Genomic DNA, 25532 nt, shown 5'->3' with positions numbered 1-25532 from the left:
CCTCTCGGCAGATGTCCCGAAGATGACTGTGTTCGGACACAGCCGCTCTCCCGAACAGTCTGCGCGCCTGCGCCACCCCCACCTCGGACACGGATTGAAATCTCGCATCAGATCGGAGAGTGGCGTTCCTGACGAACCACGGAGCTCCAAAGATCGTCCGCAACGCGATGTTTTGGACGGCCTCGATCTTCTTTTGAAGCGAGGAGCTTAAGCGTCTTGGTAATAAAGTTTAAAAATTAGAAAAAATCAGGACTTAAATACCTTTGCAAATTACAAAGTTGCATGTTTATTTTTCAATCCGTTATATCTCATAAGTTTTATCAAAATTTATGTTATTTTCTAAGATATTAAGCCTTTTATTTTGTACAAAATGACATTTGATTTTTTTAAATTGGTTAGAAAATAGCCGAGTTATGTGAGAAAATTGATGTAATTTTATTATGTTTTCATGTCATCCAGTTTACGTTCAATTTGAATAAATATTAATTGTTTTTATTTATTGTTGTTTACCACTAAACCAAGCCGATGGGTTAATCTAACACCTTCCTCTAACACCGAAAGTTCTCACAAAAAATCTTCCCATATCTAATCTCAAATGGACTATGTACTCAAGTTTTTACTTTATTGAGTCTACATCAAAATTATTATTCTAATAACAACAAAACAAGTATTGACATCGACAATTTTGTCCTACAATTCAATTTAATGAAAGTCCTCCTGATTTACTGAAAAATCAAAAAAAAGATTCACAAATTTAATAAGTTTTAATGAAAACATATCCTATTTCTATTTGGTCTGCTTGCGAGTGCGAGGTCGATGCCTACACCCTTTCATACCGCAGCACCATCAGAGAGTTCTCAATTTATCCTATTCTTATTCTAACAGCGACTATCTTAGTTAACCGGGGCTCGATACCAAAATGGGAGGTACTGATCTATGAAATATGGTCTTTAATGGTTATAAAACCTTTAAAAAGATGGTAAATGCATATACGTTTAAAAATAAAGAAAAAGGTTTTAGGAATGATAAACATATTACTAATTTCGAGTCATGTGGTAAACGAGCTTGACTCATGTCAGATTGTGATGAGTGATTCACTATAATGCACGTTAATGTGTAAAGATTACGTATACAATTACGTTTTTTGCAGATGACGTAAAAAAAAAAAAATAAATTTAGTATAATCATCATTAGTTTTATGAATTTATCCTGTTATATAATTCTTATTGAATTTAGGGAAATCCCGATTACATAAGATGTATTAAAAAGATCATCCAATTGCAAGAGACATTATTTTTTTAATAAATGAACAAATAAACTTGCGGGGAATTATAAAATACGTGTTAGAATATGACATTTTTTCAAATGCTCAATATGGCATCATCCAGATGCATCCCAACCCCGTAGGGGGAAGACCCCCCCCACCCTGTGACTTCACTTCACGGTTGCCACACCACCCTCTCCTTTCCGAGCCTTGAGGGCCTTTACCAGAGGTCATCTTTAGACCCTTTAACTGATTACATCTCACAGTCATCAGTGAGGCCTCGGTCGGGATGCCACCGATGTAAATGCCTCGGCAGAAATTTGCGTCGGTAAAATACAAATCAAATTTCGTCTTTACGTAAGTCTCAAACGGACAATCTTCACATACAAGCTAACATGATTCCCTCAAACTAACTGACCGAAACCGCGGAAGCGCGAACCCCGCTCCTAGTAAAGATTTGACAACACCGTTCGAGACTGTGAATGCCTCACAAAACGAACGAGTTTAAAGTTAAATCAGTACTACACTCATACCAATCGAAGTTATGTTTTACGCAACATAGAAATTCAGACTAACAGCCAATTAAGTCAACCAATTTAGGTCACCTAACAAAGGGAACGCAACCTCATTCCGGTCCGCGCAGGAGCCGGGGACAAACCCCGCACCCTCATCAGGTCCCATTATGGTGTCTTGCCTGGCATTATCAAGTTACGATCACGACCATCACCGGTGGAGGGAATGATCCTATCTATTCGTCCCAATCTCGAGTGATCATATCTGGATTTACTACAGCCACTACTGTTTTTTAAGTGGTTTAAATGTTAATCCACGGTGAAGGTGAGGCATAAACAGAATCTTTTTGAAATCCTCAGAATAAACACATCACAGGCAGTAAGATAGCCAGCGGTGAAATATAAAATCGAAAAAACTCCTTAGGGCGGTCCATCGTTGCTTATTTATTGAGAAATGCTTGAATCTAAAGATACCAGTACGGTAGTGATTCATCCTGCTGGAAAATGAATTCATCAAAATCTTCTTGTAAATACGGGAATATCCAGTTTTTTGGGATCCTTAGGTGTCAGAACGGAAAGATACAGTGAAAATCGAATATGCCCAAATTGGAATGACTACAATACTTTCCCTTTTAGATCTATAGCTCTGATATAACGCTATCTAGGCGATAAAAGTAATAAAGCAAAGCTTTGTAAATTAAATTCAAATGATAGTTTTAATTTGCTAAGGATTTTTTTTTAAAGTTTCTTTTACTTAAATTACAATTTGATGATAACAATCAAAATCGTGTCTTGTAATGACGTCACGAAACCAAAATTCATCATTTAAAGTTTAATATTATTACTATTACTCTGTCACTCGCTCTTTCTCTCTCTCTTTCCATCTCTCTGTGTTCTTTATTCACAGTTAAAACTAAATTACTGATTCAGGAATTAGTTAATTCACGCAATTAAAGTTAAGTTATCGTAGTTTGACATTTGTTATTTGCATGCAGTAAATTAACTCTTTTCTTGTTATTTTTTTTAATAATTACATTTTAATTTTGTTTTTCATTATAAACTTTCTATTTCATAAGCATAATAATTATATTATTTGTCACAAAATGAAAAGTTACAGTATAATTTTATAAAAATTATCATAAAAATCTTTGTTAAACTCGCTCGTGTAATTTTTTGATAAAAGCGAACATTTTTTCATAAAAATTAGCTGACAGGGATATAAATGTATTTTCTTGGCATTTATAAAGAATGTAAAATTTAATCGCTCTACAAATAAATTTAAAAAAAAAAAAAAAAAATTAAAGAACATTATTTATTAGTACACAGTTTGTAGTTTATAGTAATACAGAAACAGTTACTGAGAGGGATACCGGCCTTTTTGACGGGAGTGCCCGGTCAGGCATGACATTCATGCAACAAAATTTCCATTTCATCTTATCTTGTGATGTAATACATAACGGTGGTCCCGGACGCTAAAAAAACCCCAAAAAAACTAGGTACTACAATGGATATGTAATTACTTGTAGCGTAAACAAAACTTTAGTAACAGCGTTTCGAACCTGGTACTTCTGAACATAAGACTACTGTTCTACAGATACTTCTGTACGGGAAGGCCTGTAGTACCATCTTTTAAATACGACGTGTGGTCAATCCTGATTGGGATCTTGATTTCAAGACCATGAGTATCCTGTATAAGTAAAAGGCGTATTTCAGGCTATTATACTATATGCGGCGCCTTTTTGAGTGGATACACTAAAATTCACAAGTTATCGGGATACATTATTGAGAGCTCAATGCCTTTTATTGTTAACAGTAACAGGTGGTTACCGTACGATTTCACGGGAGGAAATCTTGGTGATTGCAAGAGTGAAACCATTATGTCGCTAAGAAGTCCGGTGAGTTGACTCCAGAGAAAGTGCGGGAAATTGAACAATATGGCAATGCTTTGTAGCAGGCCAGTTGAGGTGAAACAGAGAGTGAGCCTTATACGCATGAACTTTTTCCAGATGTTGTTGGTTTGAGGGTGCCTCTTGGATACACCCTAACAAGTGTTTTTTTTCCCATACGTAGGAGGGTGGATCAGTTAATGCATTGCACACCCTCAGAGGTTGCCTTTGCCTCTAACCTACCGAGACCCCGCGAGACCGTCTACGCCGTTCTCCGCATAGTGCCGTTCACCCAGTAGGCCGGAACTGGGTCTTTTATATGCCTGCCTCTAACCGTACTACCTCTCTAGGGAGGGCTCCAGCCGGGTCTCAGTCTTTTTTTTATAACCTATGAACTCAGGGGTTCCCCGGTCAGTCATCAAGAGTGGCCTACCTCAGCGAATCACCCTCTCATGAGCAGAGCTGCCCCTGTAAGAACCTACCAATCTGTCTCTGAAAGCGCCATACCTAGAAAGAGATTGCGTCAAGTACCTGTACCTAACAAGTACTTGACGCAATTTCTTTCTGGGCATGGTGCTTTCAGAGACAGATTGAAAAGACCCTGCTTTATGGACTCGGGTATGTGTCTACAATGTGGACGGTTGGACGATGCCTATCATGTTTACGTATGCTCTAAGTACGATAATGCTTACGAAGAGTATTTGCTGGCTCGATATTATCGGGTCGCTGTTAGATCTCCGTGTAAGTTGAAGGAACCGGGCGGAGTGGAAGATCGTTGAGAATTTCATCATTTAATTGGCAAGGAAAAGGATTACCAAAGGAGTAAACGGTTCTGCTTGGATTTACCTTATCCTATTTTTTTTGTGTTGTATTACGGTTTATGTTTATTTTTTTTTGGTTTTATGCTTTATTATTGTTTCTTACTAACGTTGTATATTAAACTTAACTTTTTCCTATTTTGGGTACATAGTTGCGATTTCAGTTCCTTCTAGTTGTCTTTTCAGTCTTGTTAAAGACCTGGACATGTGTTTTGTTTTTAAATAGTTATATAGTAGATAGTAGTACACCGATGGGTATGTCACATGTGGCGTTCGTATCGGTGGCATCCTGACTGGAAAGAACAAGGCTGAGAGATGCCTTTTGCCGAAGTTTTTTGAAGATGACCTCCGGTAATGTCTATCAAAGCTAAGTACGGAGGAGATGGCATGGCGACCGAAATCGTCACATGGAAGTGGTCTTCCCCTATGGGGTCAGGATGTTCTACAGATGCTAGCACGTAAGCGGGTACTATTTATTTATTTTAGGCGTTGTATTAGATCATACATTTTTATGGAATGATAAAAATAATTATATTTATTCAGTTTGAACAAAATCAAATTGTATTTGACCTTTGAAAGAGTCTTAATCAAATGGTATACCTATTAATATTATTTTTTTTAAATCTTGTAAAATTAGAGCTTGTCTGAATCAATTTTTTCACCGGAAAAATGTTCTCCCACGTAAAACCCTTTTACTAATATATAAAGCTCTATTTTAACTAATTTAACAAAAATTTACCAGCCTTTTAAACCCTAATTTTAACTATTATCTAGAAATATAAGTATATTTTTATTTGTACAATGGGTTCGGAAAGTAGCTTTGCAATATGCTTTAGAAATATATTCTGGATTCTGTTCCTTTAGCGTTAGGTTAGTTGCCCTGTAGACATTACTGAGTGAGCAATGCCCTTATATGTGTGCGGGTGATTCCTCCTTCTTCTGATAAAATGTTTTTATAAGCAGTCCCAGGAAGGGGAGAAGCCCCCAGGAAGTTTAGTCGGTAGCGTGCAGGAACACATACGCATTTAATAACATCTTGCGGAACCTGTTAGCGAGTCCACACTGCTTACACGCCTGTAAATGGGGTTCCTTCACCTCTTTAAAAAAAAAGAAACAAAAAGGGCATTGCTCAGTAATGAACAAAGACGTCAGTTGTTGAGTTGTGATTGAACGTGTTTTTTCGTTTATAGGCATCAATAACTTTGATAAATGTAATGGTTTTTTTCAACATAGAAACGCGTTTTTCTCGTTAAACAAGTCTTTTACGAAGGTAACAATTATATTAAATTAGTGAAGAACAAGTTTTCTGAAAAGTTTCCAAATACTTTTCTTCCTCACCGCAATACAATTTGAACTCTTATCGAAAACGTTCGAGCAACAGGCACTATTGAAGATGCAGATCGAATTGGAAGACCATTTAAACTAAACGAACAGAAGCTACTTGATATTTTGAGTGCTATATCCAAAAGTCCATCAATGTTAACGCGTAAGTTAGCAATGCAGCAAGATATCGGACTTTCTAAAGCTCATACGGGTAAAGCTGAGAAAAGAACTGAAATGTTTTCTCTACAAAGGAATATGTATTCAAGAATTGAAACCTATAGATTATACCAAAAGACTAAATAAACTGTCAACAGTTTAAACGTTTTATCGACCAAAATGTATTCGATGATACCAAAGTATCATCGAAATTACGTTTTTTTTTCCAGATGAAGCGTGGTTTCATCTGGGTATATTAATTCAGAAAATACACGACTGTGATCGGCAACTAACCCCCCATGAAATTGCACAAAGCGAAAACTAGGGTCTGAGTTCGGTGTGAGTAGAACGCACTTTGTGGGTCCATTTTGTTGAAGATACAGTTAATAGTGATCGTTATTGTGCTGTTTTAACAAACTGGATTAGTCAGTTAACAGAAGGTGGAAGAATCAATCACAGTTAGTTCCAACAAGATAGCGCCACAGTGCACACAGGTAACAAATCAATGACGTTTCTTTTTTTTACAAAATGTCTTCGGTGAACGAATCATTTCGAGGGATTTGAGGCGCCTGTACTATCGTTCGATCTGACTCCCCCAGAATACTTTCTATGGTGGGGGGGGGGGAAGCAAAACAAGCAGTGTATCGCCACAGACGATGAACGAATGACGAACTAAAGAACGCAATAATGGCATAAGTACGAGACATTCCAATACATCATCCAGTTAAAAGTATTTGAAAACAAACTGAAACGAGTTCAGTGTTGTAGGAGGTCGTTTTCAACACCTTTTATAAATTATTCCGGTGATTGTAATATCAATTTCTAAAAATTAATGAAAGAAAAATAATTGTAATAATTAAGGAAGTTTTGTTATTGCACTTCCATACGTCCAGTACACAGCAACTTTCTAAACGGACTATATATTTACTTCCTTGTATGAAGTAAAGGAAGTATTGTGATCGCGAAAAATTTCGGTTTTCAGATTTCTAAGGAAATATCCATTTTGACCATCCCTGAATTCATTTTTATTAGTTTCAGCATGACGTCTATATGTACGTATGTGTCCCGCATAACTCAAAAACGATTAGCCGTAGGATGTTGAAATTCAGGATTTAGGACTGCTGCAACATATAGTTGTGCACCTCCCCTTTTGATTGCAATCGACTGGATTAAAAGCATCCAAAAACGCCCAAAATCCAAAAAAATGGATTTTGTATATTTTCTTAACCGCTGTAATAAGTCCCGATTAAGAGCTTTTCAAGTATGTATCATAAGTGGTACTTATTTTCATTGGTTTCAGAGTTACAGACAAATAAAATTTTAATTAATGAAATATTTGGATCTTACAAAGGGAAGGACCATAGATTCAAAACCTTCTTTTTTTCTTCATATAAATATATTGATTTATTATTAATTATAATCCTCTGATTATGAAAAAAAACTTTTACAATAAATAATAATTCAATATAATAAAAAAAAAATATCAGAAGTTATTAATAAAATAAAATTTTATGTCCTTTTCATTTGCAAAAAAAATGTGTGTAAGTAAATTAATAGGCGTACAAGAAAGTCATGTGCTGTCTTTTTTTTTGTCTTATCATTTGACTGGTTTGATGCAGTTCTCCAAGATTCCCTATATAGTGCCAGTCGTTTCATTTCGGTATACCCCCTATATCCTACATCCCTAATAATTTGTTTTACATGTTCCAAATGTTGCCTGCCTGCACAATTTTACCTATCTATCTGTCTCTCCAATATCATGGCGACCATTCCGGGATGCCTTAATATGTGGCCTATAAGTATGTCTCTTCTTTTAAGTATATTTTTTCAAATGCTTCTTTTCTTCATCGATTTGCCGCAACATCTCTTCATTTGTCACTTTATCCACCCATCTGATTTTTAACATTCTCCTGTAGCACTGCATTTCAAAAGCTTCTAATCTTTTCTTCTCAGTTACACCGATCGTCCAAGTTTCACTTTCGTATAAAGCTAGGCTCCAAACGTATACTTTCAAAAATATTTCTCTGACGTTTAAATTTATTTTTAATATAAACAAATTATATTTCTAACTAAAGGTTCGTTTCACCTGTGCTGTTCGGCATTTTACATCGCTGGTGCTTCGTCCATCTTTAGTAATTCTACTTTCCAAATAACGAAATTCTTCTACTTCCGTAATCTTTTCTCTTCCTATTTTTATATTCAGTTGTCCATCTTCGTTATTTCTACTACATTTCATTACTTTGGTTTTTTATTTTTTATTTTCATGCGGTAGTTCTTGCGTAGGACTTCATCCATACCGTTCGTTGTTTCTTCTAAAACTTTTTTTACTCTCAGCTAGAATTACTATGTCATCAGCAAATCGTAGCATCTTTATCTTTTCACCTTGTCCTGTTACTGCGGATCTAAATTGTTCTTTAACATCATTAACTGCTAGTTCTATGTAAAGATTAAAAAGTGACAGGGATAGCGAACATCCTGTTTTGATTTCCTGTTTTATTACGGCTTTTTTCTTATGGTTTTCGATTATTACTGTTGCAGTTTCTTCCTGTAAATGTTAACAATTGTTCTTCTATCTCTATACTTGAACCCTAAATTTTTTAAAATGCTGAACGTTTTATTCCATTCTACGTTATGAAATGCCTTTGATAAATCTATAAATGCCACGTATGTCGGTTTGTTTATCTTTAATTTTCCTTGTACTATTAATCTGAGCGTAAAGTTCCAGCGGCGTGGTGTTTGGCTGTTATGCGCATGCGCACATTGGAAGGTGCACGCGAGGCCGTTAGGGAGAGAGAGCACTGTCGCTCCCGTAGTGCCGATCCTGGCGTGCTGGTGGAAGGTAGTTTTTCTTTACTCCGCATGCGTATAGAACTTCCTTGTTCGTTCCCTTTTCTAGTTTAGTCGGTGGAAGGAATATGAAAGCAGTTTAGTTGTTTTTTCAGTGGTGATGAGAAGATGGCGGAAAGCAAGGACTCTTTGATTGCCAAAACACATTGGGTGGGCAAAAGAGAAGGTAATTAGTAAAAACTAATTATGTATTTGTTTCTGTGTACATATAAATTTAAATTAACCACCGTTGGACTATAGTGTTTTTAAGCGGAAATATAATTAAGTTATCTAATAATACTAAAAAATATTATCTGTATTGACATTTTATTTATTCGGTTAAACCGAATACGGTTTTTAAGAACAATGTGCTTTAAAACTGTACTATATTGAATATGATAATGAGTAGAATTAGATTATTAGCCTGCTGCCAGCTATTCTATTTGATTCATTTTTTCCGGTTCTTTTATTTTACAGAAAATTTTAACCATGGCCTTGAAAAGGCCCAGAAAAAGATTTGTTGAGCAGCACCCCAGTAATTTTAGCTATGAGCCACCAGTAATATGCACACTTAAATATGAGCGTTACAAATAGGAGAGAACTAAGCAATAAGAGGTAACAGTCTAGGTTACCTTTTTTGAAAGTAAAAATGTTAAATACCGTATTTATTCGAGTACCCCCCGCATTTTTTTTCTTGGAATTGGAGAGAAAAAATAACGGTGCGGGGTTTACTTGAAACATAGCCTTTAGCCAGGATGATTTATGTAAAGTAAACGTTTCTTAGAAGTACCTAAATTCAATCACATAAATATAATTACATTAAGCTTTCGTTTATCAATACCGGATGCCGCTTATACAGAATACATCCTTAATTATTATCATCCTGTTCATATTATCGATAGGAACGAAGAAACGGTATTTTTATAAAACTGATTCATTCTGTATAGGCTGCATCCGGTTCTAATGACACTACAGTTACAGTATCGGTTACCCATCGTCGTCTTGTCTATTCGCCATAGTCATTGTACTGCTTGTATATGTGGACGGTTATGTGCATTTTATATGTTTAGTTTATCTTCTAAAGTTTAATACGGTGATTTATTTTAATTACTGCATTAAAATGATACAAAAAGACGGCGTCTACGATCTTTTGCAGTAAATAAAATACTGCGCGTTATAGAAGAGGCTGAAAAAATTGGAAATCGGGCGGCAGGAAGAAAATTTGACGTAGATGAAAGCTGCATTCGAGACTGGCGTAAGAAGAAACAACTTCTGGTGAAAGGCACTGGTAATAAAAGGGATTTTCGTGGCGTAAAACCAAAATACACAGACATAGAAAAAAAATTGTACGCCTCTTTTTATGGAAAAAAGGAAATGCGGTTATGCTGTCACGACAGAAATGTGTCGATCATATGCTCGTGAAATCGCTAAATCGTTGAATAAAGTTGATTTTAAAGCAAGCCGTGGATGGATAACCGATTTTTTGCACGAAATGATTTGTCAATAAGACGAAAGACGACTGTTTCTCAACGACTTCCAGACGCTTATGAACAATAAATGTTACATTTTTATTGGTTTCGATAAATTTTTAAGTATTAAGCGTTTTGTTGTAAACGGCTAATATTAATTCATATAAATAAATATTTTACATTAATTGTGTGTTTTCTTTTGGTAAGGAAATTTTTTATTTATTTAACCATTGAAACAACCAGTAACCGCCTAGAAGACGTTACTTCGGTCGGTCCCAAGTGACGTGGCTGAATGGCTGAAGACTAGCCCTTCCCCCCTTAGTACAGCTTGAAGCTGATCTCCCGACGGGGTCCCTCTCGGATCACTGAGACATCACGACATCCCTCCCAGTTGCCATGGTGACTCTCCCCAAGAAAGCTACCCTTCCCTTCCCTATCACTTAGTCTGGGTCCGGGTATGCACCACACGTATACCCCTGAATCGCGCGCCCACCTCACAAACTTCGAGGGTCATCAGAACGTCCTGATTCAGCCATCTGCTGGACCCGAACACCCTCAGCAAAGAGGCTGCCTCCCTGGCCCTGTACGTGTCCACTATTCAACTCCCTGGCGACAGAATCTTTTTCACCAGTTCCCCCCCGAAATTTTTTTTTTCAAATTCACATTAGTGGAGTTTAACATTCACACAGTATAGTTTTATTAACTTCAGTCAGTCGAAGATATATGTCACTGCCCTTCAGGGAGAAGAGGTATAGCACCTCACTTTAATGTGTGGCAAGATTTATTTACCAATACAATTCAGTATACATACAACCAAGTCACTTAACATTACAAAATGGATGAAATACAATTATTAAATACATTAAATTTATTATACGTATTTACAATAATACAGCTCTATTAGTAGGTCATACTACAACATATGTAGTAATGAGTTTGCACCATAAATGGTGTAAACCAACATATGTAGCACAATAATTTGGTAAGGAAATTAAAAACTACTTACTTTCCAAATGTTTGGATTTGTGGTACAGGCTTCTTTCTTCTCCAGTGGTAATACAGGTGTTGTGCTTCTTTGGACCGACCTGGATCCTTGGGGTATGGGATAGACGGTCGGACGAGCGAAGCAAGCACCGATCAGCTAGTAAAAATAAAAATATTTGGAAATATTATTCATGTACTGAAATTGAATAATGAAAATACGTTAAAAAATAAATCTATTTATTACGTATTTATATATTAATATAAATGGATGATTTTTTTTTGTTTAATTCATTTTTAATTAAAAATACCTTAATGCCATTTTGTAAAATATAAATAACTTTATACTTTATAAATTAACCAATTAATCGTAAGAAATTTATTAATAGAATATTTATTTTTAGAATAATAATAATAATTAAACGATAATTTAAATATTAATATGGCTTGAATTAAATATATTTAAATAAAAAAATTGTTTCAATTTATGTTGAATTAAATAAAAATTAAAAATTAAATTTTTATTTTAAAACATAAAATTTATCATAGATTAAAAATTAAAATATCTAATTAAAAAAAAAAAAAAAAATAGAAATAAAGAACAGAAGGGCCTTAATAAGGAATTACTATTAAAATTAATATTTTAAACATAGTACATTTTATTTACAAATTTTAAAAATACGATGAAAAATATTTTTTTGTTCATCACAATTTAACATTAATTACTTACAAAAATTGAATGAACCTACCAAAAATATTTCTATATTAAAGAGAAAAACTCTGTTGCAATAAGTAAGTCAAAAGGGCGGATAACCGGTTTTAGTTAACCTTGAGAACGTACTCAAAAACCAAAACTTTTGACTCTATCTCTGGTTCCTGTGAACTGATTAGCTTGAAAACCATTATTATTTTATTTCTAATAGGTCATCACCCTACCAAGTTTCATCAGTTAAACATTGCGCACAATAGAACGAAAAAAATTGAAAATTTACCCGAAACCCCAATTTTTTTATTCTAACTCCGGTTTCTGTAAACCAATTCGCTTGAAAGTCAATAGGCTTCTATTCCAAACAGGTTTACATCATCCCACCAAGTTTGGCTGAAATCTGTTAAGATTTGCGGCCGATTGAGCGGACGAAAATATCTTATACACATACATTTGTATAATATATATGTATGATCTATATAAATAAAAATGTAAATGTTCGTTTGTTTAAAATCTTAAATCTCCGAAATTTCTTCACCGATTGCTTTGAAATTTTGACAAAACGTTGCATTCGAATACGCGGGCGGTTTTATATACCTACTATTGATATACATAAGATGTCACACTTGTGACAGGTAAAAACATGCTTTTTTTTTAAAAACAGTGCTATCTGTTGGACGTAAAAACAACACACGCTATACTAAACATTTTACGATTCCATTTCATTGTTTTCTGGTATGTGTGTCCGCTATAGACTAAAAAACTATAGGACTGATTTATGTGCGGGAAAAAAGGGAGAAAGGGAAACTTGAAAAAAGGAAAGAGGGAAAAATCAAAAAGGTAAAAACGAAGAAAGGGAAAATGGAAAAAAATAAAAAAGGAAAACAGGAAAAAGAAATGGAAAGGGGAAAGGAAAAAAAGAAAAGGGAAATAAGAGAAAGAGAAATGGGGGGAAGGAAATGGAAAGAGAAACGGGGGAAACGGGTAAGGGAAAAGAAAATGGGGAATGAGGTACAAATGAAAATGGGAAAAGGGGAAAAGTAAAAGAGGGAGAAAGGGAAAAGGGAAGAAGGGAAACGTTAAATTTTGTGAAGTTCCGTATATTTATTTTGTTAATGTTTTAACGAACTATCAATTGTGTTCTTTTAATGTATGTGCAAACATAGATATATTTGATTGTGTATATATATTACTCAAATCTAGCAATAGCGAAACATTGCCAGTACTGCTAGTGTGCAATGTAAACATTATAAAATCGTGTTCAAAGGATTACAAATCTTAAAGAAAATTTGGTCTCTCTCCGAAACCTTATAAAATCTGACTGGGCGCGGTAGAGATTCCTCCAGATTCTTTAGATATTCGGTAAAAAAATATATATTTATTGTGTAGTGAAATGAGGCCGTACTGAAAATTTTAGGACGCTAATTAAGGGGCAGAATTAATGATTCTCCTGAGGAATTAATTGTCCAAATTATGGATACGGCTGAGCAACTTAAGGACAGTCATTTTTTTTTCTTCGGTCATTGGACTGGTTGATGCAGCTTACCAAGATTCCCTATCTAGTGCCAATCGTTTCATTTCAGTATACCCCCTGCATCCTATATCCCTAAAAATTTGTTTTACATATTCTAAACGTTACCTACCTGCAAATTTTTTCCCTTTTACCTGTCCTTCCAATATTAGAACGACTAATCCAGAATGCCTTAATATGTGGCCTATAAATCTGTCTCTTCCTTTAACTATAATTTTCCAAATGCTTATTTCTTCATCTATTTGCCAACACTTCTTCATTTGTCACTTTATCCACCGATCTGATTTTTAACATTCTCCTATAGCACCACATTTCAAAAGCTTCAATCTTTTCTTCCCAGATACTCCGATCGTTCAAGTTTCACTTCCATATAAAGCGACACTCCAAACATATACTTTCAAAAATCTTATCCTGACGTTTAAATTAATTTTTCATGTAAACAAATTATATTTCTGAATGAAGGCTCGTTTTGCCTGCGGTATTTAGCATTTTATATCACCCCTGCTTCGTCCATCGTTAGTAATTCTACTTCCCAAATAAGAAAATTCTGCTCCTCCGTAATCTTTTCTCTTGCTATTTTTACATTCAGTAGTCCATCTTCGTTATTTCTACTACATTTCATAACGTTTGGTTGTTCTTGTTTATTTTCATGCCGTAGTTTTTGCCTAGGACTTCATCCATGCCGTTCATTGTTTCTACTAAATCTTTTTTACTATCGGCTAGAATAGTAATTCTACGATGCTACGGTAAGATGCTACAGTTTGCTGATGATATAGTAATATCATCAGCAAACCGTAGCATCTTTATCTTATACGTTGTACTGTTACTCCGAATGTAAATTGTTTTTTAACATTATTAACTGCTAGTTCTATGTAAAGATTAAAAAGTAATGGTGATAGGGAATATCCTTGCCCAACTCCCTTTTTTATTACGGCTTCTTTCTTATGTTCTTCAATTATTACTTTTGCTGTTTGGTTCGTGTAAATGTTAGCAATCGTTCTTCTATCTCTGTATTTGAACCGTAATTGTTTTTAAAATGCTGAACATTTTATTCCAGTCTACGTTATCGAATGCCTTTTCTAGATCTAGGATAGTCATAAAGAACTAAAAACAGCTACAAAAACAGTACAGAAGCCAAGAAATGTTGTTGAAAATTGTGGGATTATTTTTTACAATTATTATAAACTGGTACGTGCACTGTTTATAAAAAACATATGCATTTTTTTTAGCTTTTCATTTATTCAACTTATATTTCTCCATTTTTTTAGAGAATTAAATTGAATTATAAATTTTGTTTAAAGGTTTTAAGTGTTTAGTACTCATTTAACAAAGTTATTGTACGTCAAACATGAAAAAACAGAGTTTTTTACCTCAATTTATTGATTTTCACCCAAAGTATTCCAAAAACAACTTCACAGATACGGTTCCAGGACTTATTTTAATCGATTTTTCATTTCCAAAACCAAAAATCACTAATTTTGTCTGTTAATTAAATCCTTTATTTTGTGGTTGTTCTTTGATTTATAACAGAATTATATTAATTTATTCGTTTAGTCCATTTTTATAGTATTTCAAATCTTATTTTTGTTAAAAAAAATCCCTTAAAAAAATTATTAACCTACTGTATGATTTTTATGTTGAGTACTCTTCACCTTTCTTAGCTTCATTCTTTCGTTATATTGTCGCGTGTTCGCGGCTCGATCAGGATACTGATTAATATGGCAGTTGCAAATGTTTATATAATTATAATTAATTTATTTTTTAACAGAGTTGGCGGTACCCCATTTACGAGCGCTTAGACAGTGTCCGGCTCGCTAACAGGTTCCGCAAGATATTATTAGGTGCTTATGTGTTCCTGCGCACTACCGACTAAACCTCCACCCCTGACTATCCATTTTTAAATCCTTAAAAATTTCAGTGCAACTTCATTTTACCGGGATACTGAAATTCAAGGGAAATTTTTCACTAATCGATAACTCGCAAATAAAACGTTTTAGGACATATGTTTATAATGAACGTTTTTCATTATTTTCACGAGTAGAATAGGTTATGAAATCCCTGCAGCACTTCGTGGTTCTGTCTGTATATCATAACTGTGATTAGTTTGCAGCAATTTGGTTTCAAATTGCTTACCCGGTACAAAAATGTAGTAATAGTAATTAAGAGTTATGGTTTCTAAATCAGTTGATCTCGGGTTCCATTCTAGGTAAGTATATAATTTTTTTTTCACTTTGCATATTATTCGTCTTATTTATCTTTTAAAAAACAAATGTCCGAGAAAGTAGAGGTCGTATCAATGTTTTTTAAATAACCATTTGTGTTATTTAAATATAATTTAACAACCGATAAAATCATTTTAATTAGTATATATATATATATATATTACATACTCATAAAACTTGATTTTTTAAGTTTCATATATTTTTGTAATTTTTATTTTATTTAAATAACTGAAATATGACCTTCCTGTTTTATATATATATATATATGTATATATATATATATATATATGCTTGATTACCTTGAAGTTGTTAATTTAAAGTAGTAATAATTTTTTTTTTCTAATTTATAACTGCATTTAAAAAAAAAGTTATATCAAATTTTACAATCATCTGTAAAAAAAAAAACAAAAACAAAACAATGTTCTATTTTATTTTATAGGAATAAAACTGATTTATTATAATATATTAAAAAAACTTTAAAAGATAAAAAAACAAAGAATTAACAAAACAGACACGTGATAAAAGTAGAGTAGTTAAATAGATATTAACCGTTAAATGTAAATGAGATTTTAATAAACTTATAGTTGAGGTAACAAAAAAATTATAATGGAAAGTTTTTTTTTTTGTTATATTTCAATTAAAATATTTTTCAATTATATATTGAGATTCTTTGAAACAATCATATTTTTCTCTGAATCGATTTGATACATAGGTTAAAAGAACTTGAAAAACAAAGTACCAGAAATTATAAAAAATCCCTCAAAAAAATGTATAACCTACTGTATGATTTCTTTGTTGATTACTGTTTACCTTTGTTAGCTTCATTCTTTTATTATATTGTCACGTGTTCGCGGCTCGATCAGTATACTGAGAGATTGACAGTTGCAAATGTTTATATAATTGCAATTTATTTATTTATTTTTTAATAGAGGTGGAGGAACCCAATTTACAGGCGCCTAGACAGTGTACGGCTGGCTAACAGGTTCCGGAAGATATTATAAGGTGCGTATGTGTTCCTGCGCACTATCGACTAAATCTCCACCACTGGCTATCCACGCCTCCTCCTGGAAGCAGCATTACTTCAAGATGGGAGAAACACCCGCTCACACAATCGGACACCGAAATCAATCAAAGGAACACCAATACACAAATAAACGCCAATACAATCACACACTCAACACAAAGACACAAAACACAAGCAAACCACAATTACGCCCACACATACCGTCGGTCCTCACAGACAAATACCAAACGCACACAACGGTTGAACAAATTGCGGTACACATATACGCACATGCATACTCTCAGGTACTTATCACATACTTAACTTACACAGAACTTACTAGGACGTCCACAGATAATTACAGTTTATTAGTTTAAGAACATAAGTAAAATAAAAGCAATCAATAATAACAATGACAATAAGAATAATAAACGACAATAATAAACTTATAATAATAATAACAGTATTCACAACCACAATAATAATAATAAAAATCAGTAATACATAACAGAATTTAAAATAGTCTTAAGGTTTATTTACATGTAGTCAAATATTGAAACCATATTGTTTGTTGTCCCATTGACAAAAAACATTAGCATGACCATTAAATCTTAAACTTTAAACCACTAGTCTTTTATTAACAACAATAATAGAATTGATAAGACGATTTTAACGTTCTTTCACTGCAAATACCTTTGCTGTTCACAAATAAAATTAATCTAACAATTTATGAATGAAATTTAGTACATTGGCTCTTTCACTTGTAGTCTAATGGCAACTCACTGAACCACTTCTTGTTTTCATGCATTGGAATTACTTGTGACGTCACCTTAATCGCGTCGAACGTGTAATACACTCCTTCAATGACCTCCTCGCAGAATACTCTCGCTTCAAACTCAAATAATAACTCCTCGCTTAGAACTCTCTTGCAGAACTCTATCGTAGCACTCTCTCGCAGACTAATCGTCAACTGCTGTTCCCCAGAGTATTTATACTCCTACTCTCTTTACCCGCAGGACTGGACACAACTCGAAGCGTGAGAATGATCGTCCGTCCTCACATTTTCCCATGAGATTCCTACCCTGGTCCGTCAACAGCCCTTCTCAAAGAATGCCCTTCAGGTGTGTCAGCGAACAGTATTACAAAGGTTGATTGTAAAACGGACCTGTTAGCTTTACTAAAAAGGATTTTTTAGCCCCTTTCTGGATTCCTCCCATTATTATATTTTCTACTACTTTCTTCTTAAATGGCAGGAATCCTTTAACCTTGAAATAAGGTCGAGGTAAAATCCAAGGTCACAATGAGATGCTTCCCTCTAATCTTAGTAACATTTATTTTCCGCGTAGTTTACGAGAAAATTTCCCGGGGTGATTAAAATCAAATACCTTATATATATATATATATATATATATATATATATATATATATATATATAGGAATTTTGAAATATATATAATTATTTTTTACTATTCCCGCTGATAAATGCATGCCTAATTTTTAAAATTACAGCTACCTTACATAATTTTTTCTTATAAAATATAAATTTTGTAGCCTGTGATAAAATGCCAAGACTTACTGGGATTCGAACCCAGAACCTTTTGATTGAAAGCTAGAATCGCTACCACTTACATACATTGTTATTATTTTTATGTAGATTTTTATATATCGTATTATATTTATGTAATCAAATGAAAAATTTGCACGAAAATATCTTAATTTTAAATAATCTCGTATGGTAAAGTGAATTTATAGTTAAATTTAAATTTAATGTTTTCAATGTATTAATAAATTAATTTTAAAATTATTTTGAAAATTAATAATATTATTGTCTAATGAAATTTAATTGATGGAGAAAGCTGCTGATACGCGATTAGTCATAAAATCCGTAATGTTTAGTTACCATCGGATACTATAATGACAATGTAGATATTATTATTGTAATTAATTGTCATTGACAGATCACGAAGTGCAAATAAGGAGAAATGAAACTTTTAAATAAAACCTAAATAAATGTTATAAAAAAAAACTAATATTTTATCTTTTCTTTTTTCATTTTAAAATATTATCAATCAATGCTAAATTAAAGTTAATTAAGGCATTAATTAGGTATCAATTTTTATAAGTTGAAATCTAAGGAACTGTAAAAATTATTATTTCTTTTTTTTATATTTTAAGACCTATTCTAAAAAAGATTCCTTTTTAGATGCTTTGCTTTAACTTAGAATGATTTAACCATGTTCTCAAATCTTGCAAACTTAATTAAGCTCATTTCCCAACGTTTTACAATGATGATATTTGTAATACTGATTTAAGAACAAACATGAAAAAAAAAGTTAAAGAAAATCAAATAAAAATACATTTTTTTCGCAATTTCAATTTATTATTGCTCAAAAAAATTTTTAATGTTTTATTATTAAACAATAAAGTTATTAAAATAGCTTATTAATAACCCTCCCCTGATTGAGAAGCTACCAAATTAAAAAAAATTTGAAAAATTTATTTTAATGAATAAAGGAAATTTTAAAATCATCATTAAAAAGAACATAAAAATTCCTATCGTTCAACTTTCATGAAGTCCTCCAAAGTATAGATTTTATCAGTGTTTAAACTTATTATTTGAACTATATAAAATTAAAAAATAAATATTTTTACATAAAAATGAGGAAAAGAAATCATAATTTTTTTTTACTACTTTTATTTATAGCCACATCAAAAATTAAAGTCATTAGCGACCTGTCAGTGTAATATAATTGTACCGGTAAACGTGTAGTCTTGAAAAAACACAGGTAGACTACTCATGAGATGTGTGATTAATTGAAACCAAATCACCAAAGTTTCAGGCTCACCCAGTTCCTGACCGGCCACGGTTCATTCCGGGCATATTTGTTTGGAAGGAATAAGGCGGATCGCCCAATTTGTCTATATTGTGACCAATGGGAAACAGCGGAAAATGTTTTCTTCGAATGTTATAGGTGGGAGAATGAGAGCAGACATTGTACTGTGGAGACAGGTCCGATTGATCGAGTAATGTGGTCCAGATGATGCTAATTGATGCGTATAAATTTTCGGCTGTGTCCAAATTCGTTACCGGGGTTTTAAAACAAAAGCAATAGAGTAGGGAAGGGTGAATAGCCTCAGTCGTGAAGACTGGTATGCTTAGGTGTGCCGGTTTCAATGAGCGGCTGGGGACTCCAGGAGTCCGTTAGGTTGGATATATAATGCGTAAAAATAGAAGATTGAAGATTGTGAACCGAGACAGGTGTTATTAGAGATAACACAGAAAGGTGATAATAAAGTAGACCAGGTTGAGTGAAAATTTAATTTAATAATTGTGTTTCATCCATTTTCTAATGTTAAGTGACTTGATTGTATGTATACTGAATTGTGTTGGTAAATAAATCTTGCTACACATATAAGTGAGGTGCTGTACCTCATCTCACTGAAGGGCAATGACATATATCTTCGACTGACTGGAGCTAATGAAACTATACTGTATGGTTGTCAAACTCCACTAATGTGAATTTGAAAAGAAAAAAAAATTTCGGGGGGAACTGGTGAAAAAAATTCTGTCGCCAGGGAGTCGAATCGTGGACACGTGCAGGGTCAGGGAGGCAGCTTCTTTGCTGCGGGTGTTCGGATCTATCAGATGGCTGGATAAGGACGCTCTGATGACGCATTGAGAACTCTCGAGGTTTGTGAGGTGGGCGGGCGATTCAGAAGGGTATGGGTGGGGTGCATACCCGGGCTAGACTAGGTGATATGGAAAGGGAAGGGTAGCCCTCTTGTGGAGAGTCATCATGGCAACCGGGAGGGATGTCGTGATGTCTCAATGATCCAAGAGGGACTCCGTCGGGAGATCAGCTTCAAGCTGCACTAAGGAGGGGCTAGTCTTCAGCCACGTTACTTGGGACCGACCGAAGTAACGTATTCTAGGCGATTTCCGGTTGCTCTGAAGTGGTAAAAAACAAAAGGTTGAGTGCAAATGCCGGCCTCCGTAGCGCGAGTGGTAGCGTCTCGGCCTTTCATCCGGAGATCCCGGGTTCGAATCCCGGTCAGGCATAGCATTTTCACACACGCTACAAATCATTCATCATCTCATCCTTTGAAGCATGCCTAACGGTGGACTCGGAGGTTAAACAGAAAAAGAAAGGTTGAGGGCAAATAAAAGAAGATAACGGTAATAAAGTAAAAGATTCAGACCCGAGACAGGCACTACTAGAAGACACAAATTGATGTAACAAAACACCTGAGACAATTGGTGACGAATTGACCGGATAGCGAAGGATGGATGATGGGGATGAAACACGGTGATTCATGATCCCCTGAATTCAAAGGCATCTTCGGGGTTGAGCTATGCTTAACTGCTGATCCGACACCACGTGGGGAGGAATCGTGAAACAGGAGTTTTAGTTGGTAGGATGCGAGCACACATAGGTTCTTATAAAAACATCTAGCCGAACCCGTGCGAGTCCGACACTCCCCCACTTGTGGGGGGTACGTAAATGGTATTTTTCTGCAACACCAATAAGAAAAAAAAAACCCACCGAAGAACACCGGTAACCACGATCTAGTATTTATATCCGAATAAAAGAAACTACCTTTATTAGGATATGAACCTGAGAACCTCGTCTCCGAAATCAGCTGATTTGCGACAAGTTTACAACTAGACCAACTCGTGGGTTAATTTGGTTATTGTTTTTCAATAAAAAGGAATTATTTTATCATAAATATACAAGTAGACCTTAAAATGATTTAATTGTAAAAAATCACTGCATTTCCAGATTTCATTTCACTGCCAATTCATTGTCGATTTTTTCATACTTATTTATGTATTTTGTGATGCTGTTCTGATCAAGGTTTACCATGGGTTTTCTTAATCCACACATTTTAGGAAAATTTGCTTTTATTTTATCCTTTGAATAGCATATTTAATTATTCCTGTTGTAAAGTATATAATAGTAAATAATTTTATTTATTTAACAAGAACGTTAAAAAAAAATGCTTGACTGCTGTTTTTAAACCAGTCTTGACTGCAATACGTAGAACCAGCTATAGACTACTTTAAAAAAAAAAGAATCTCCTTCTTTGGCCACATAAGATCAAAACCGAACAGGCTTGTCAGGAAACTGGTTGAGAAACAGTTTTTTTTTAATACTATTTTTAAACTCACAAGGGGCGACCGGCATTCGCCTAATAGTCGTTACCTCAGTCGCACCTGTGAGCCGTGGCGGCGAATAAATCTTCCCTAGCTTAGGAGCCTTACTGACCCCTCCGTCGAGGTCCCTCCTGGCTCATCAGAACTCCCTGACCTTATGCTTATGGAAGGCCAGGGTGCCTCTCCCCAACAAGAGGACTGCCCTTCCCGTGCCTATACCTACTCAGGGTCCGGGTATGCTCCCCGCGCATACCCCCGCCCCCCCCGTTAATATAACCTCCCTTTTATTTAACAAAATATTTTCATTACTTTTAATTTTAAAATTTAATAATTAATACATTTATTTATTGGTTATTTATATAATTTATTTTTTACTTTTCAGTGCATTTTTATATTTGTTAATATATTATATTTTTTGTTTAAAATTCTCAATTTGATTTAATTCTTATTTTTTACTTTTTACAGGGTTTTTCTAATTTGTTTCCTTTTTTTATTAATGTTAATATTAATAGTTAAATAAAAGCTTTTTTAAAAAATAATTTTTTATATGTAATCAAATATATTTTTGTAATTTTTTTGTATTGTTTTTTGAAAAATAGAAAAGTATTGTAATCGCGAAAAATTTCACTTTTCACATTTCAACGGAAATATCCATTTTCACCATCCCTGAATCTATTTTGACTAGTTTCGGCGTAACATCTATACGTGCGTACATATCTATCTCGCATAACTCAAAAACTATTACCCGAAGAATGTTGAAATTTTGGAGTTAGGATTGTTGTAATATCTAGTTGTGCACTTCCCTTTTTGATTACAATCGACTTGACCAAAACAGCCCAAAATCCAAAAAAAAAATTGATTTTTGGACTTTTTCTTAACTGCAGTAATAAGCCTTAATTGAAAGATTTTCAACGATATATCACAAGTGGTACTTTTTTCATTGGTTCCACAGTTATATCCAAATAAAATTTTAAATGAAATATTTGGATCTTAGAAGGGGAAGGCACATCGGTTCAAATCCTACTTCATTTCTTTTTTTTCAACATTTTTTATTTCTTTAAATATATTGATTAATTAATAATTATTAACCTTTGTAAAAAACTTTTACAATAAATAATAGTTCAATTAATAACAACAAAAAAATCATAGTCAAATAAAATTTTATGTACTTTTAAAAATTAGTATATGTAATTTAATTGGCGTACAATGAAGGCATGTGATGTCCACATTAGATTTTTTTTATTGTTATTATTGAATTATTATTTATTGAAAAACGTTTTACAATCAGAGGTTAATAATTATTAATAAATCAATATATTTAAATTTTAAAAAAAAGTAGAAAAAGGAGATGAAGTCGAATTCGAGCCGATGTGCCTTCTCCTTGTAAGATCAAAATATTTCATTAATTAAAATTTCGTTAGTCCACGGGAATACTACTACCGATAATAAACGATATACCGTTGAGAAGCTCTCAATGAGGGCTTATTATTGCAGTTAAGAAAAAATCTAAAATTACATTTTTTGGCTTTTTTGGAGACTTTTAGTTCAGTCGATTGCAATCAAAAGTTGAGGTGCACAACTAGATGTTACAACAGTCCTAAATACAAGATTTCAACATCCTACGACTAATCATTTTTGAGTTATGCGAGATTCATATGTACATACTTACGTACAGAGGTCACGCCGAAACTAGTTAAAATGGATTCAGGGAGGATCAAAATGGATATTTCTATTAAAATCTCAAAAACAAAATTTTTTTGCGATCAAATTACTTCCTTTATTTCGTACAAGTAAGTAAAAACAAAACGAGGTGTAAAATTAGACAAATTTTTGTAATTTACTGTAATTAAGAAACAAATGTTTAAACGAATTAATATATATTGATAAAATATTACTCTACTAACATAGCGTAAAATAAATTTAAAAAAAGTTGATAAAAGACATTTTTATAAATAAACTTACCGTGTTGATTCGATGTTAAAATATTACGCGCTTGTTGACTATTCACAACTAATTTCATATAATTAAATTTTAGTTATTTATATTATACAATAAATAGATAACCTTTAAACAAAGCTAAAAAAAAAAACAAATTTTTAAAACCTGTTTTTATTTTTATTTATTCGCGTTATTGTTATCATTAATATCAACGTAAAATCAATCTGGTTTACTTTAACATCTTTCAATAAAATGATTTAAAGAAATTATATATTTAAAGAAATATATTTTTTTAAATCATTTCAGTGTTCTCATACCACAACAATGAACCACGGGAACAATCCACTAAATTTGAAAACCTAAATTTTTGGCGATCACAATACTTCCTTTACTTTGTACTAGGAAGTCAAAAAAGTCAAAAAGAAGAAACAATTTCCAATCTACATGTGTGTTAATGTAAAATAGTTTTACTATATGCTATTTGTGTACATAACCTGCTCATAAGACTCATTTAAACGCCATTAAACATAATTCATTAACGTCATTTCTGTTAAAGAAAGTAATAAATAAACAATATTACTTGTGCGTAACTTATTTTACAACTTTTATTATTATTATTTACTTTATTTTATGTAACTTATTATTTTTTACAAATATTTACAAAATTATGTATTTTAAATATTGTGTGAAATTATTTGTTCATTTGTTTATTTCCTTTATTTAGTTTTTATAGACATGGTATTTAAGTAAACAATACATCTCTAAAATAAATAAATTTATTTGTTTTATACATATACACATATACAATATCTATATTAACGATATGTTTACTTTATTTATTTAAATCTACGAAACAGCTAAATTAAATTTCTTTTAGTAAAACTGTTTGTATTTAAAAAACAAGTTCTGACAGAATACAAATATTTATATAGGATTGCTACACGTTTACCAATTGCTACTTTATATAACTTACTAGCGTACCCCGTCGCGACTTCTCCCACAATATAGATAAGGTTCACTCGCAATGCTTTTTTAACAGCAAACTTATTTTTTTATAAATAAAAAATATTTAATCAGCAATATTATATTTAGATTTTCATTAAATCCTGATAAAACGGTAAATAAAAATTTTTTTGAAAAAACTGAAGGAATATACGATAAACAATGAATTGTTGCCCGAAACTTAAATAAAGGAAAACAAAAAAAGGAAGATAGGAAAACAGAACAATATTTGTTAGACCGATCCATTTTATGAATGAATTAAAATAGTTCAAAATAAAGTGCAATCAAGATAAACAAAAAATTTATTACAATCCCAAATCTAGCATCCCCATCGCGGCTTCGCTCTTGCTCTATGGTTACTTGCGGTTCCCGTTACGATCAGAGGGTCAGGGCTCGCTTCGCTCTTCCTTCCCGTTTTCTCCCATTTCCGTTTTCTTCTCCCGTTTCTCTTTTCCTTATTTTCCTTTCCCCTTCCTATTCCCCCATTCCCCATTTCCCATTCCTTTTTTCCCTTTCCATTTCCTTTTACCGTTTTTCCTATTCCCCGTTTTCCCCTTTTTATTTTTTTATTTTCCCCTCTTCCTTTTACCTTTTTCGATTTCTCCCTATTTTCCTTTTCCAATTTTTCCCTTTCTCCTTTCTTCCCCGGTTTTCGATGAATTTCGGTATAGGTTTATTTTGCCGCTAAGCAGAAATCGTAGTAAAATTCTTTGTTATCCCTAATTTAAAAACAAAGCCTT

General features: G+C 33.3%; 1 protein-coding gene across 7 annotated transcripts in view; it reads right to left on the bottom strand.

The window, feature by feature from the left end:
- The window catches only part of LOC142322441 (17-beta-hydroxysteroid dehydrogenase 13-like), a 164718-nt gene that overhangs the window by 83340 nt on the left and 55846 nt on the right, over positions 1-25532 (bottom strand). For all 7 annotated transcript variants that reach the window (XR_012755866.1, XR_012755877.1, XR_012755876.1 and 4 more), the window contains exon 2: positions 11261-11395. The gene's annotated coding sequence lies outside the window, so the exon portion shown is untranslated. The remainder of the gene's footprint in view (positions 1-11260; positions 11396-25532) is intronic.

This window comes from Lycorma delicatula, chromosome 1, assembly GCF_047948215.1.
Source record: "Lycorma delicatula isolate Av1 chromosome 1, ASM4794821v1, whole genome shotgun sequence".
In the NCBI taxonomy this organism is placed as follows: domain Eukaryota; kingdom Metazoa; phylum Arthropoda; class Insecta; order Hemiptera; family Fulgoridae; genus Lycorma; species Lycorma delicatula.
This window is presented reverse-complemented; position numbering and strand designations above follow the sequence as displayed.